General features: G+C 39.5%; 2 pseudogenes; one reads left to right on the top strand and one right to left on the bottom strand.

The window, feature by feature from the left end:
* Positions 1–2,046: 2,046 nt before the first annotated feature.
* LOC109085636 lies at positions 2,047–6,238 on the bottom strand (annotated as a pseudogene).
* Positions 6,239–7,972: 1,734 nt separating this feature from the next.
* LOC109085635 lies at positions 7,973–12,063 on the top strand (annotated as a pseudogene).
* Positions 12,064–12,695: the final 632 nt, after the last annotated feature.

Here is a 12,695-nt window from a genome sequence, read left to right on the forward strand (position 1 = left end):
TTTACTGAACTCACAAGCCATGGTGAAGAAACTGAGTGGAGCAGTCTAAGAGGATCAGCTTAACAGATTGACAAAGTGTGAGGCTAGTGGGAGCACCACCAAAGACTGTGTTTCCTACACACTCAGAGGAACTCAAGAGGTTCGTGACCGCAAGGAAGGGGCGTAGTGTGCTATCGTTGTGGAAACCGGGACACATTCCGTTGCGTCGGTAGGTACAGTGATGATGATGTGGGAGCCTAGCTGAAATTGGAGCAAAATGGGCAGGTCAAAACCAGCTAATACCCCGCTGGTAGGTCCCTGAACCACAGGCATGCAACAGAGTCCCCAGCAACATGAAATGGGCAGGTCAAAACCAGCTAATACCCCGCTGGTAGGTCCCTGTAATGAAGGGGTGGTTGGAGTGAATGGAGAAATGTGTAAGGCTCTCATTGACTCCGGCTCTCAAGTAACTACAATTACTGATGAGTTCTGGCAGCAACATCCTCTCTTATGTACTCAGGAATTGCAGCCATCAGACATCCCCATTGAAGGTGCCGCAGGCCAACCCGTATCTTATGTTGGTGTGCTTTGTATCAACCTTAAGTTTTTGGGAAGGGTCTACTCAAATGGTCCTGCTTTTGTTGTCCCTGTGACTGAGTATCGATCCAGTGTTCCATTGCTCATTGGGACTAATGTGATAAGGGTTTCCAGAAATGACCTTCAAGCGTCATATGGCAGAAAATATCTGGCCAAACTGAAGGTGACCAATCCTGAGTGGCACTCTGCAATGGTTGCTGTGAGTAAAAGTGAACCTGGTGGAGCTGCAGGTAAAGTTGGTCAAGTACAGTATGCTGGTCACAGGATAAGGATACCAGCTGGTAAGGAGCAGGATGTTATTGGCAGAGTTATGGGTGGACCGAAGAGAACACGATATACAGTTCTAGTGGAGAGCCAGTCCTCCAAAAGGGTTCCAAAAGGCCTAATGGTTGCCAGGCTGCTTGCTGATGTTGAAAAAGGTTGTGTTCCCATCCGGCTCTTAAATCTGTCTGGAAAGGATGTTATTGTCAACCCAAAGACCCTGATCGCAGATGCCTTCCTGGTTCAGAATGTCGTTGAATGAGTAATGAAAAAGTGCCCACCTTCTGAGAGATGCCAATAGACGAGTTCATGGTTTCAGTAGTCTTGTTAGAATTCAGTCAGCCCCCCCGTTCTTGTCAAAGTCAACAGCAGACTAGCATGTTGAGTTGTTGAGGTATAACATGTGGAGTTGATCTAGCGATGCAGCAGTAGAGACAGGAGCAGTTGGCGTTGCTTCAGGTTTGCTGAGAGAAATACTGAGGCTTCTCCAAACATTCTATGGACTATGGCATACCATCACTGTGTGCAGACATAGATACCTCTGTTAGACCTCTTCGAAACCTTTCCGCCTACCTTATCGCAAAATTACCCCCGTCTCATACCAGGAAGTGCGGAAGTGGCCATAAACAAATGGAAGAAGGCTGGAGTCCATTTGGGCAAGCAAAGCCCATATGCAGCCCCCCTCGTGTTGTTTCTAAAAAAGATGGCTCCCTAGAGATCTGCGTGGATTACAGAAAACTGAATTCCTGGAGTACCAAGATGCTTTTACCGCTACCAAGAATAGAGGAGGCATTGGAGGCGCGGGAACGGCAAGGTTCTTCTCGAACTCTTGATCTTACATCTGGTTACTGGCAGTTTGAGGTGGCTGAACGGGGCAGATGGCTCAAACTGCTTTTAGCACCCCCATTAGTGTTAATGAGGCACAGGATGCCGTTGGGACTGCAGATGCCCCCGCACCTTCAAGATTGATACCTGCTGCTTTGGTGACCTGAACTTTGAGAGCCTCCTTATCTATCTTGATGAGCTAAATGTAATCTTCTCTTAGTAACAATAAATGACAATAAAAAAAGTAACAATCTGTGAGCGGTTGGAAGTATGTTCCAGGGGGCCGAGCGCCGCAAAATGGTTTGAAGCTGAAGCCTCAAACATGTAGTCTACTGAGAGGAAAGAAGTTCAGTAACCTGGGGCCATGTTTTTCTGCTTAGGGATTCATACAGATCCTGTAAGAGGAGAATCCGGATTCTCCTTCTCTGAGATTAAAACATGAAGAGAACTGAACATTAGGATACAAGACATAACATCATTCAGTGAAGCATATCAGCGTGAAAACATATCATTTAAGCCTCACAAATCATTTTATTAGGGTGACCAAACGTGCCATTTTCCCAGGACACGTCCTGGCCAGGATTTCTATATTGCCTAAAATATCCTCGTTTTGGGTTAGTTTGCGCTGCGCAGACCAATTGTTGTATGACAAAGTACTGTGAGAGCTCTAGAGAGCAGACGGCCTCTTGTGCTTTTGAATCGCTCTCGCGGTACTTTGAAGTCATACACCGGTCAGTATGCTCAGTGCTGCTTCAAGTCCAACACTAATATGTAGGCTACACGTATTTGCATCGCTTTGACCGTTCTCTGTAGATCACACCTTCTCACGCACCACGATTGGTCGATTACGTACAATGTCTGCATGTTATTGGTCAAACGATCATTACCTTCATTAAGTATGAAAACGGGAAACCAAAGCCAAAACCTGGATATTTTAGGCAACATAGAAATCCTGGCCAGGACATGTCCTGGGAAAATGGCACGTTTGGTCACCCTAATTTTATGCTCTTTCCATCAGCTAAAATTAGCTTTTCTTAAACATTAGTTTACTCACATAAACATTATGTTTAAAGAAACATGACTACTGAGACTATTTTACATCATTTAAATATCATCTCACTTGAGCAGGTGATTTTCGCCAATTCATCCTTACTATCACAGTCATTCTGTCCCCAGGGTGAAGATGGACACTGCCACAGATATGAATCATGTGGTCGACACTTCACTTTATCCAGCCAGTTAGGAGCTGATTCCACTCTTGCTGTAGAAGCAGACAAAACACCAGATCTTCCACAGTTCAGCTCCTGACAGATCAGACTCACTGTGTCTCCGTCCATCTGGTTCCAGCACACATTACCCCAGGATCCATTGTAGAAAACCTCCACATTCCCTTTACAGCCCTCAGTTAACCTGATTTCTTTAAACTCTAGATGGAAATGAAATATCATTTTAAAATACCTGAAAAACCTTGGCATTATGGATATGTGAATGTGTTATAAGGTTTTTTTTTAAACCCTTATAATATTTTGAAGTATAATTTAAAAAATGTGTTCACCTGAGCACACGACTCCTACATCCTCCTTGTGTTGACAGTCATGTTTTCCCCAGCCTGGAGAAGAGCAGCTCCACAGGGACGTCTCATTCCCCTCACACTCCACCTCATCCAGCCATATGGGACCAGAACCAGGACCAAACCAGGCAGGTACCTGCTGGTTACTGAGGGCCACTCCACACTGCAGCTGTCTGCACACCACATGAGCATCTTTAATATCCCAGGAGTCATCACACACTGTCCCCCATGAGCCGCTGTGAAAAACCTCCAGCCTCCCTGCACAGTCTCCCCCAGAACCCACCAGCCTGATGGACCCATGATCTGATATTCAGAGAAAGAAAAACACATTATTGACCATGAACAACTGAAGAATCTGCCTAGATGTTGTTCTTCTCACCGATGCAGGTGACTGACAGCTGTTGTGTGGAGCTGCAGTTGAGAGTTTGTGGAGAGCTGCAGTTCCCCAGATGAGCTTCACTCCCAGAGCACTGGAAGCCCGTCACACACTCATGACTGTGTTCAGGACTGGATGAAGAGGAGCCATAGAAGTTCAGCACAGAGCCACAGCCCAGCTGTCTGCAGACCACAGAGGATTCAGTGAGACTCCAGGAGTCCAGCAGAACTCTCCTCCAGACCTGATGGATGAAAACTTCCACCTCCCCCTCACACTGTCTCTCTCCAGACAACCGCACCAGACCATCATGAAGAGCCAGAGAGGAATCTGAGTGAAAGATCTGACAATTCACTAAAATACTGCAAATGTGTTAAAGACCACAGAGGAACACTTATATAATAAATATACTTTATATCAATATTACATTTATATAAGTAAATTCGAAACTTAAATGACACAAGCATTAATCTTCAGTCTGAATTGTATGGGGAATACATATAGTATTTTGTATAAGATTAAGTTTTCCAGAAGCATAATGTCAGTAAATGTTACAGTAATATGGACTCACTAGAGCAGATGACTCCAACATCTCGTCTATGAGAACGTTCAGCTCGACTCCATGAAGATATGGAACATTCTGAGAGTTTTGTTTCATTCCCGTCACAATCAAACACATCAGCCCAGATTTCACCACTTCCCTCTCCAAACCAGTCTGATCCCACAACAGACACAGCAATCCCACAATTCAGCTGCCTACAGAGGACACTGGCAGCTCTCATATCCCAGCATGCATCACACACTGTGCCCCATCTACTGAAGTACTGACGTTCAACTCGACCAGAACAAGAGTCTGAACCGTTTGTCAGCCTGAGATCAGTGTAACCTGGAGAAAGAACACAGAGCTTACTGAGATTCTAAGTAAGAGAACAGAGATAATCTGAGTAATTCTCATGTTCTTAGTTCTGTTTAATACAGTCACTCAGAGCTTATAATGATGGTACTGATCAAACAATTAAATTTTAGTAAATGTAACAATTGGATTTGTTAAATAAATAGGTTAAACATTTTACCAGAACATATCAGTCCGACATCATTTTCATGGGTGCAGTTTATTTTATGTGAGTTTGATGATGGACAGTGTTGAATGTGTGATTCATTTCCTCTGCACTGAATCTCTTGTGTCCACATCTGAGTGTCTCCTTTACCAAAAGCAGCTGCTCCCAGCACCTGTACAGGAGCCCCACAGTCCAGCTCTCTACACACAACCTCTGCATCCTGCTGGTCAAAGGCAGCGTCACACACTTCTGTACGGAGACCTACAAGAAGCATCTCCCACTCTCCCAGAACACAGGTGAGACCCGTCCACAAGTCTTGACCTTCCGTAGTTTAAAGTTTCTGATTTTATTTACACAACAGAGAAGATCATGTGTCACTATGATTATAAAACAAGAAGCAAGTACTTTAATTAATTTTTTAAAGGATGAAAATGAGTAGTTTAGACCATAAAATATGCTAATTATCAATTAATTGATTATGAATTGCTCTGAAAACAAATTACACACAATTACTTTAAACTGCATATAAGATGTTTATGGATGAAATCTGATCAGTGATGCATTAACAGAGTTATGTATGGAGCAGCTCACCTGAGCATTTGACTCCAGCATCATAATAATGACCACAGCTATGAACACCCCATCCATCTGATCCACAGTCCTTCAGTGTGGACTCTGATCCTTTACAGGCCACATCATCCATCCAGATTGGTCCTGATCCTGGTCCAAAACGAGCATAACGACCATCATCAACAGCCTCTCCACATCCCACCTCTCTACACACCACTTCAACATCAGTCTTATCCCAGTCATCATCACACACTGTTCCCCACTGACCATTATGAAGAACCTCCACTCTTCCACTGCAGGGACTGTTACCACCAACCAACCTAACAGTCTCCAAATCTGTGCATGAAAGAGAGAGAAAGAGATTTTCCCACATTAGTAGTAGAAAAGCCTACAATCAACAGCAGAATATGGCAAAGTTTCGAAAAATAAAATAAAAAGTTAGTAAATTCAAATGAGACAACTAAAGCTGGTCAAGAGAATATTACAAATAATCTTATCATCATTAAATTAGTTGACTGTAAAAGCTCTAATCATTCATAAAATGTATTTCTTAATTAAATTGTCTAGTGTCACTAGATCTTGTTTTCTAAATATGAAACAGGCATCTATTCACTTTCTAATTGTATGAGCCATCATAGATAAACTTCTCATATAAACAAGTATAATTTCACCTCTTACTGTCTATTTGTGTACTTACCAGATGTGGTTAGAGTGATTACAGTGGAGAGTAAAACTAGTGTCAGACATCCCTCCATCTTCTTCTGCTCGTCACACGTCTGTTTGACTGTCAGCACAAGTTTCTCCTCTGCTCCCTCAAACACACTGAAGAAACTGGCTCCTGTCAGCCCCCTAAAGAGAGAGAGAGACTCACAGCTGCCAATGACACTCACTGTTACCTTATTAGACACAACAGAGGAAATCATCAAACACAATCAGTGACAAATCAGAGAGCAGCATTTTTATTTTCTCCATATATATCAGTAAAGTGTGAGCGCTGATGAGCGGGACTCCTCCTCCAACGTGAAGTGAAGAGACACTTCACTGAGGACAGACTCGTGTCAGTCATAAGTCAGTGTGGAGATAAAGTCACACTAAACTTAAAGCAGATTGATTCAGAAACACTGCAGCTTATATTCAGCATCAAAACCTGAACCTGAACACAGCAGATGCAAGCTCAAACAAAACTTTATTTCACACACAGATGCTATAAATATATAAATTATAGTAAATTTAACATTTTATAGTTATTTTCTTTAAAATAACTATATTGTATACATATTATTAAGTGGATTTTACTTCAGTGTTAAGATGTTCAAACCAAGAACACAATAAATAGTATGCTGAGATATTATAAAATGAGCTAGACTTTATGTGTACAACAAATAGAGGGCTATTTAAACAAAATTTGTAAATAAACATTGCTTTCTGTTCCAAAGATATTCTTTTGGCATCATATCAAGGCTTCTGTTGGTGTGTGCGTCATACTGCATTGCGTGATTCATCCAGCAGATGGCAGCAAAGCACTTATTGTAAAAACGAACAAACAAGAGTCTTGTGTCACCACTTGAGGGAGCATGTCACTGGCGAACATTTTGCCAGGACAAATAGATGTGCACACAGCGCTGGGTCTTATTAATTGGTAGAAGTTGTTTGTGTGTGGGTTGTGAAATACTAAAAACTGCGAAAAGAAAGTCTCAAAATCAAATGAATCAAATAGGATTGGCTCAAAAAGACACCAACGAATGCACGCGTGCCACTTGATCCACAAATGCACATCTTCCTTGTTGCATGCGCAAATTCTGATACACTAATGCAAAAGAAAACATCTGTATTCACAAACATGTTTCTATTTGTACAAACAGCTGCACATTCATGTAATTCTGAATTTCACAGACACAAGTTGACAGACATTTGGTTGTGGATAGTAAGATACACTTGCAACATTTATCAAGTTCATGGATAATTGTTCGTGCATTTGTTTAGTAAATTTGAGAATAATTTCATCCCATACTTCTGTGTCACTATAGAAACGTCCTGTTCTGACCGCGAGCCGAACAAGTTCCTCCTCTTCTCGCGTGCACTGAGATCCGAGCATTGAACCCGAGTAACGCTCTCTCTCCACAAACTTCTCTCATTTACTGGATTTTATTAAAAAAGTTAATACTGACATTATTGTAGGCATAGACTTGGAAGAAAATTGTTCAGGAAAGAGCTGTAATTTCTGTGTTTTCATTACACGAATTTCTTACTATAAGAACTTTTGCGTGTAATTTTAGTTTGAGGTTTCATGAATTTAGTGTTTCATCATGTATTTAGTTTAATGACACAAATTACACAGAGCACTGGCATTCAACTTTTATTACTACACATTGAGAAGCAAGATGTGTCTCAACTATCTGTCAACCATTATTACCATTTTAACTGGTTTGTAAATTTGTTCTGATGCACACACACACACACACACACACACACACACACACACACACACACACCAGTAATCTGCATTTCACTTCTCAAAGTCTTAACATTCCTAAAGACGCAAAGGATTGTTGATGTGTTGTGCTTTTTCTTGCACTTCCAGCTGGGACCCACAGCAGAGATTTTGTCTCCTGAATCATTCTGGATAACTTGTTGTACTGGATCTAGTTTTAAAATCCATCCTGTTTGTGCTGTCATGTCTCTCGCCTGCATTTCACCCTGACCTGTTTGAAGACGGTCAAAGTAAGCTGTGCTGGAATCATGTCAGAGACTGAACATGTTCGATCAACACGTGTCATCAACAGTGGCTCAGACCAGGATGAGAAGCAGTCAAGGAAAAGTGTTTATAATGAGGCAGGATGGGGACACATTACTATGTTGGACAAAATAGAGGACTTTTTCCAGATCTGTGACAGTGAAGGAAAGGGCTTCATCACACGCACGGATATGAGGGTAAAGCAGGGGTCCTTAAAGGGGACATTTTTCACCACTTTATTTATTTTATTTTATTCACGTCACATCTGTCATTGCTTTATATAACCAAACAGCTCTGTCTATTCAAATGTTTTTTTTGTGTGTTGTTTAGCCATTCTATTGCCATCAAAGTTTTGTTTTTGGTTCTAAATATTTAGGGTGCATATGTTACATTTTTTACACTCTTTCAAAAGTTTATTTTTTTATGTACAATGTTCATAATAGGCCAGTAGAATATCTAGATTATTTTTCCATCTATTTCTCCTCTATCTTAGAGGCTACACAAAAAATTGCCACTTACCACTGAGATACTCGAGAGTGTGTTTGACTCACTAGATCTTGACAAAAATAGATACCTGACGCTGGGAGAGTTTTCCTTTGGATTTAGTATGTTTGAAAGGGCAGCTATTCAGAAATGATTTGTTATTGGGTACAATATTTTTAGCACAGCAAATTAAACTTTTCCAAGGTGTTTCTTGTTCCCCAGGTAACTTTCTTCATGGATGGAGAATCTCCATGAGGGAGGAACTAATGACTGTACCCTCTCAAAAAGCTCCAGAAGTTTTGATCAGAGTTCAGGAGATGAACAGCTGTCAGAGAATGAGGATGATGAAGAGAGACATTTCAGCATGTTGATGGAGAGCTTGGGTGTTAGCAATGTGTTTGAAGAGTTAGTTCTGATGTTTTACACTTTGCTCTGAACATTGCTTTGCAAAAATGCTTTACATTTACACTTTATATTGCTACAAGTACTAACAGTTTTCTCTTTATTTCAGCCCGAGTGAGGTTCGCAGCCTGTGAACTCAGCTCAGGAAAGATGAGCCTCACCTCTTGTCCAACTTTAAAGAGTTCCTGGGCCGTGTCACTTATCAAATCAAAGAGGCACGACAAGAGAGGAAGGAGAGGGAGAGCGCCCTCAGGAGGTGACATGTTATGCAACATGAAATGACCTATTTATGCTTTTACACTACTGTTCTGCAGTTCAGGGTCCGTAAGATTATTATTATTATTTTTTTTTTTTTAAAGAAATTAATACTTTTATTGAGCAAGGACACATTAAATTGATCAAAATTGACAGTAAAGACATTTATAATGTTACAAAAAATATTTTTCAGATAAGTGCTGTTCTTTGGAACTTTTAACTTTCTATTCATCAAAGAATCCTAAAAAAGAATATATATCAGTTTCCACAAAAATATTTAAACATATTTTCAACATTGATAATAATAAGAATAAGAATAATACTGAGTTTCTTCAGCACGATCATATGAAAATGTCTGCTGAAAATTCAGCTTTGCCATCACTAGAAAAAAAACAAACATTCATTTTAAAATATATTTAAATAGAAAACAGTTATTTTAAATTGTAACGATATTTCACAGTATTACAGTTTATACTGTATTTTTTATGAAAAAAGTGCAGCATTAGTGAGCATAAGAAACGACTTTCAAAAATATTAAAAAAAACTTACCAAACCCAAAAATTTGAACACTACTGTATGTGTGCAGTTCATACAGCTGATATATTGCCTAGTCTGCTTAGTTTCAAACCATAGTTTCTGTTTCAGTTTGTACATTTGTTATCACTTGTTCTCGGCTTGGAGATAATGGTGCATTGTTAAGATGAAGGCTGTCTGAACTGAAATTAACTCGTATGTTAGCAGGAAAGAGAGATGTCAGTCTAGGCAGTTATTACATACAGACAGAGATCCAACCAGTGTCAACAAATGTTATTTTCCAGAGAAATGAATAAACATCTACGAGATGAGCGAGACATTAGCTTTCTGGTAAGTTTACCAATTTTGAATTATTTTTATATTTATATTTTCCATTTCTAAAATAAAGTGTAAAATATAAATGACAAAAAAAAAAAAAAACATTATTTTAATATGATTTACAAAAAAAACATTAAATAAAATGTAAATATATTAACATTATTCAAATAAGATTAATTATTTATTTATTTACATGGTTCATTTTAGTTATATATATATATATATATATATATATATATATATATATATATTTCTCATTTTAGTTTAGTTTGAAGAAGCTATAAGACATTTTGTTTTTTCTTTGTCATAAAATAGTTTCCATATTTCCAGTCATGTTTTATTCAATTGTTTTGAAGACTACTGTTACTCTAAAATGGGGAAAATATTAATAATGGAAAATTAGTGGGTGTGTTATTTTTTTTACTGTATATGTGTATATCTGTATATCTATTAAAAGCAATTAAAACAAAAAATCTCCTTGTATTTCATAACAGAAACGCAGTAATTCAATGAAAAAATCCTCACACAAGCAAAGACTGAGCACAGCATCAATGAAATACAATGAGAAGAAACCATCTGTCAGAAAGTGATAAATCCTCACAAATATTCTCTTAGAATACCTACATATATAATTTACTGACATGGAAACATTTATTCTCTCACCTCTCTCTCTGTCATTTAAGAGAAGTTGATAAAGAGGAAGTGACAGCGTTCTAACAGGAAGACCTCCTCTTTAGCAAACGGTCTCTGTTCACCCTTCACCGCAGAGGATGATGGGAAGCTGGAGGTGGATGGGCGTTCTGAAAAACTAGCTGGGGACTCAGAAGGTGTAAATGTTGTGGTGGATGTGGAGGATGTGCCACTGGATGGATGGCCTCTACGCAGAGTCATATCCATCGAGGAGAACCACCTCCCCCACCTGCTGCAAGGAGACCCTCACGTTCTTCTGCATCAGCTAAGAGAAGAAGAAGAAGTTCGGGGCAAAGAAGAAGGTCAAGCCAATCAAGAGACAAGCTCCCTGTACCCATCCAATGCGTCCCTTGCCTCTGCTGACTCTCCACCACCAGTTAGGACAAAGAAGCCATCTAAGAAGAAATGGATCAAAGGAAACATACCCCCATCTGCACGGGGTCAGCCTGTCGGAAAGGAGACCCTTCAGCAGGCAAGCATAACCTCATATGCAAAGATGTTGAATATCATAACAAAATGTTTGCATGTAGAGATCTTAAAGAGACAGTAACAAAAAAAAAGTTATTTAATTTATGTGTCCGAGAGAGGGCATAAAATGATTAGTTTTAGAAGCTAACAATGGCCCTTCAAGAACAGGTTTGGACAGCACTGGACTAGACTATGTCCCATTTAATGTGTAAAAGTGTTTTTCTTTACTATGCACACTTTTCAACACAGCAAGCTTTAAACTTTAGTTTTAAGAGGTCACTCTGGGTATTTTGGGTCCTGCAGAGGGATCTGCTGCATCCCCTCAGCGCCTCTTTGAGGTCATTCTGGTGGGAAATTCTAGTGTTGGCAAAACCGCACTGCTTCGACGCTTCTGTGATGGACAGTTTCATTCTACCACCGCAGCCACTGTGGGTTTGTTGCTCTGCTACTCCATGTGCAATTCACAATTTAATATTGTTCAAGTTAGTGAGTAGACAGGATTTAACACTTGACTTTGCAATGAGGGATTTTCAGGAAATACAATTTTGGTCCTTCAAGTTGGTTGCCCTTTTATTTGATCAGATGGATGGATTACTTCTCTCTCTTTTGCTAACTGTTACGATTTAAATGGCCACTGATTCACCAAAGTTTGCAACCTTTGACATCTAAAGTCTGTGCATCATTATTGTGCATAGTGTTTATTAATCCTTAAAGGCTTTTCAGTGCATCGTGTTTAAATGTGTGTGTTAGCTAAAGCCTACTGTGCTATATCCGATGGATTTGTTAAAGCAGGCAGCATCACATGATAGGGCTTGAGAAGTCACACTCCCTGCATTTAAACCCTGGCACACATTGCACGCAGATTATGTCAAACACCATCAATTCACTTTCTGCAGAGTTTATAGCCTTTCACCCCTGAACTGTAGGGTTTCATAAATAATCTGGACAATTAAAAGTATGAATTTCATTGTATTAGGTACTATCAAACCAAGTGGAATCTTCAAACAAACAAAACCGGAGCTTTTTAGCCATTTAGTTACTTTTATTTAATTCAATTGTATGTTCCACACAGAAATATTACATAACAGTACCTCCTAGTGGCCATTATATCTTACAGCAGGTTTTGTTTTTTTGCCTGTTTTGATCTCATAAAATAACATGTTTTAACAGTATTTTATTGAAACCAACCAACCCAAAAAAATTGTTTTGTGCTTATAAGTAATAAACCAAACAACCCAAAAAAATTGTTTTTTGACAAAATATTAATAATACTTAAAACGCTCTGTTACCTAAAATACACAGTAAGCACAGATTAAGCACAGATTTGATAGGAAGTAAACTTGATGTTCTACGAGTGCGGTGCTTATACCGGAGCTAATATGCCATAATACATCATACAACTTAACAACTAAAAAAATCAAAAAACACAGGAATGCAGCATGTTGTTAAACACTGACATATTTTGTTAAGCTGTGATGTTTGTAACACCACAGCCACAGCTGCAACCCACAAAAAAGTTATAAAACTGATGTTTTCTCAACCAGAAAGCTTGCGGTTTTCTTTTGAATCTTCAAAGTG

The sequence above is a fragment of the Cyprinus carpio genome, chromosome A4 (genome assembly GCF_018340385.1).
Source record: "Cyprinus carpio isolate SPL01 chromosome A4, ASM1834038v1, whole genome shotgun sequence".
Taxonomy (NCBI): domain Eukaryota; kingdom Metazoa; phylum Chordata; class Actinopteri; order Cypriniformes; family Cyprinidae; genus Cyprinus; species Cyprinus carpio.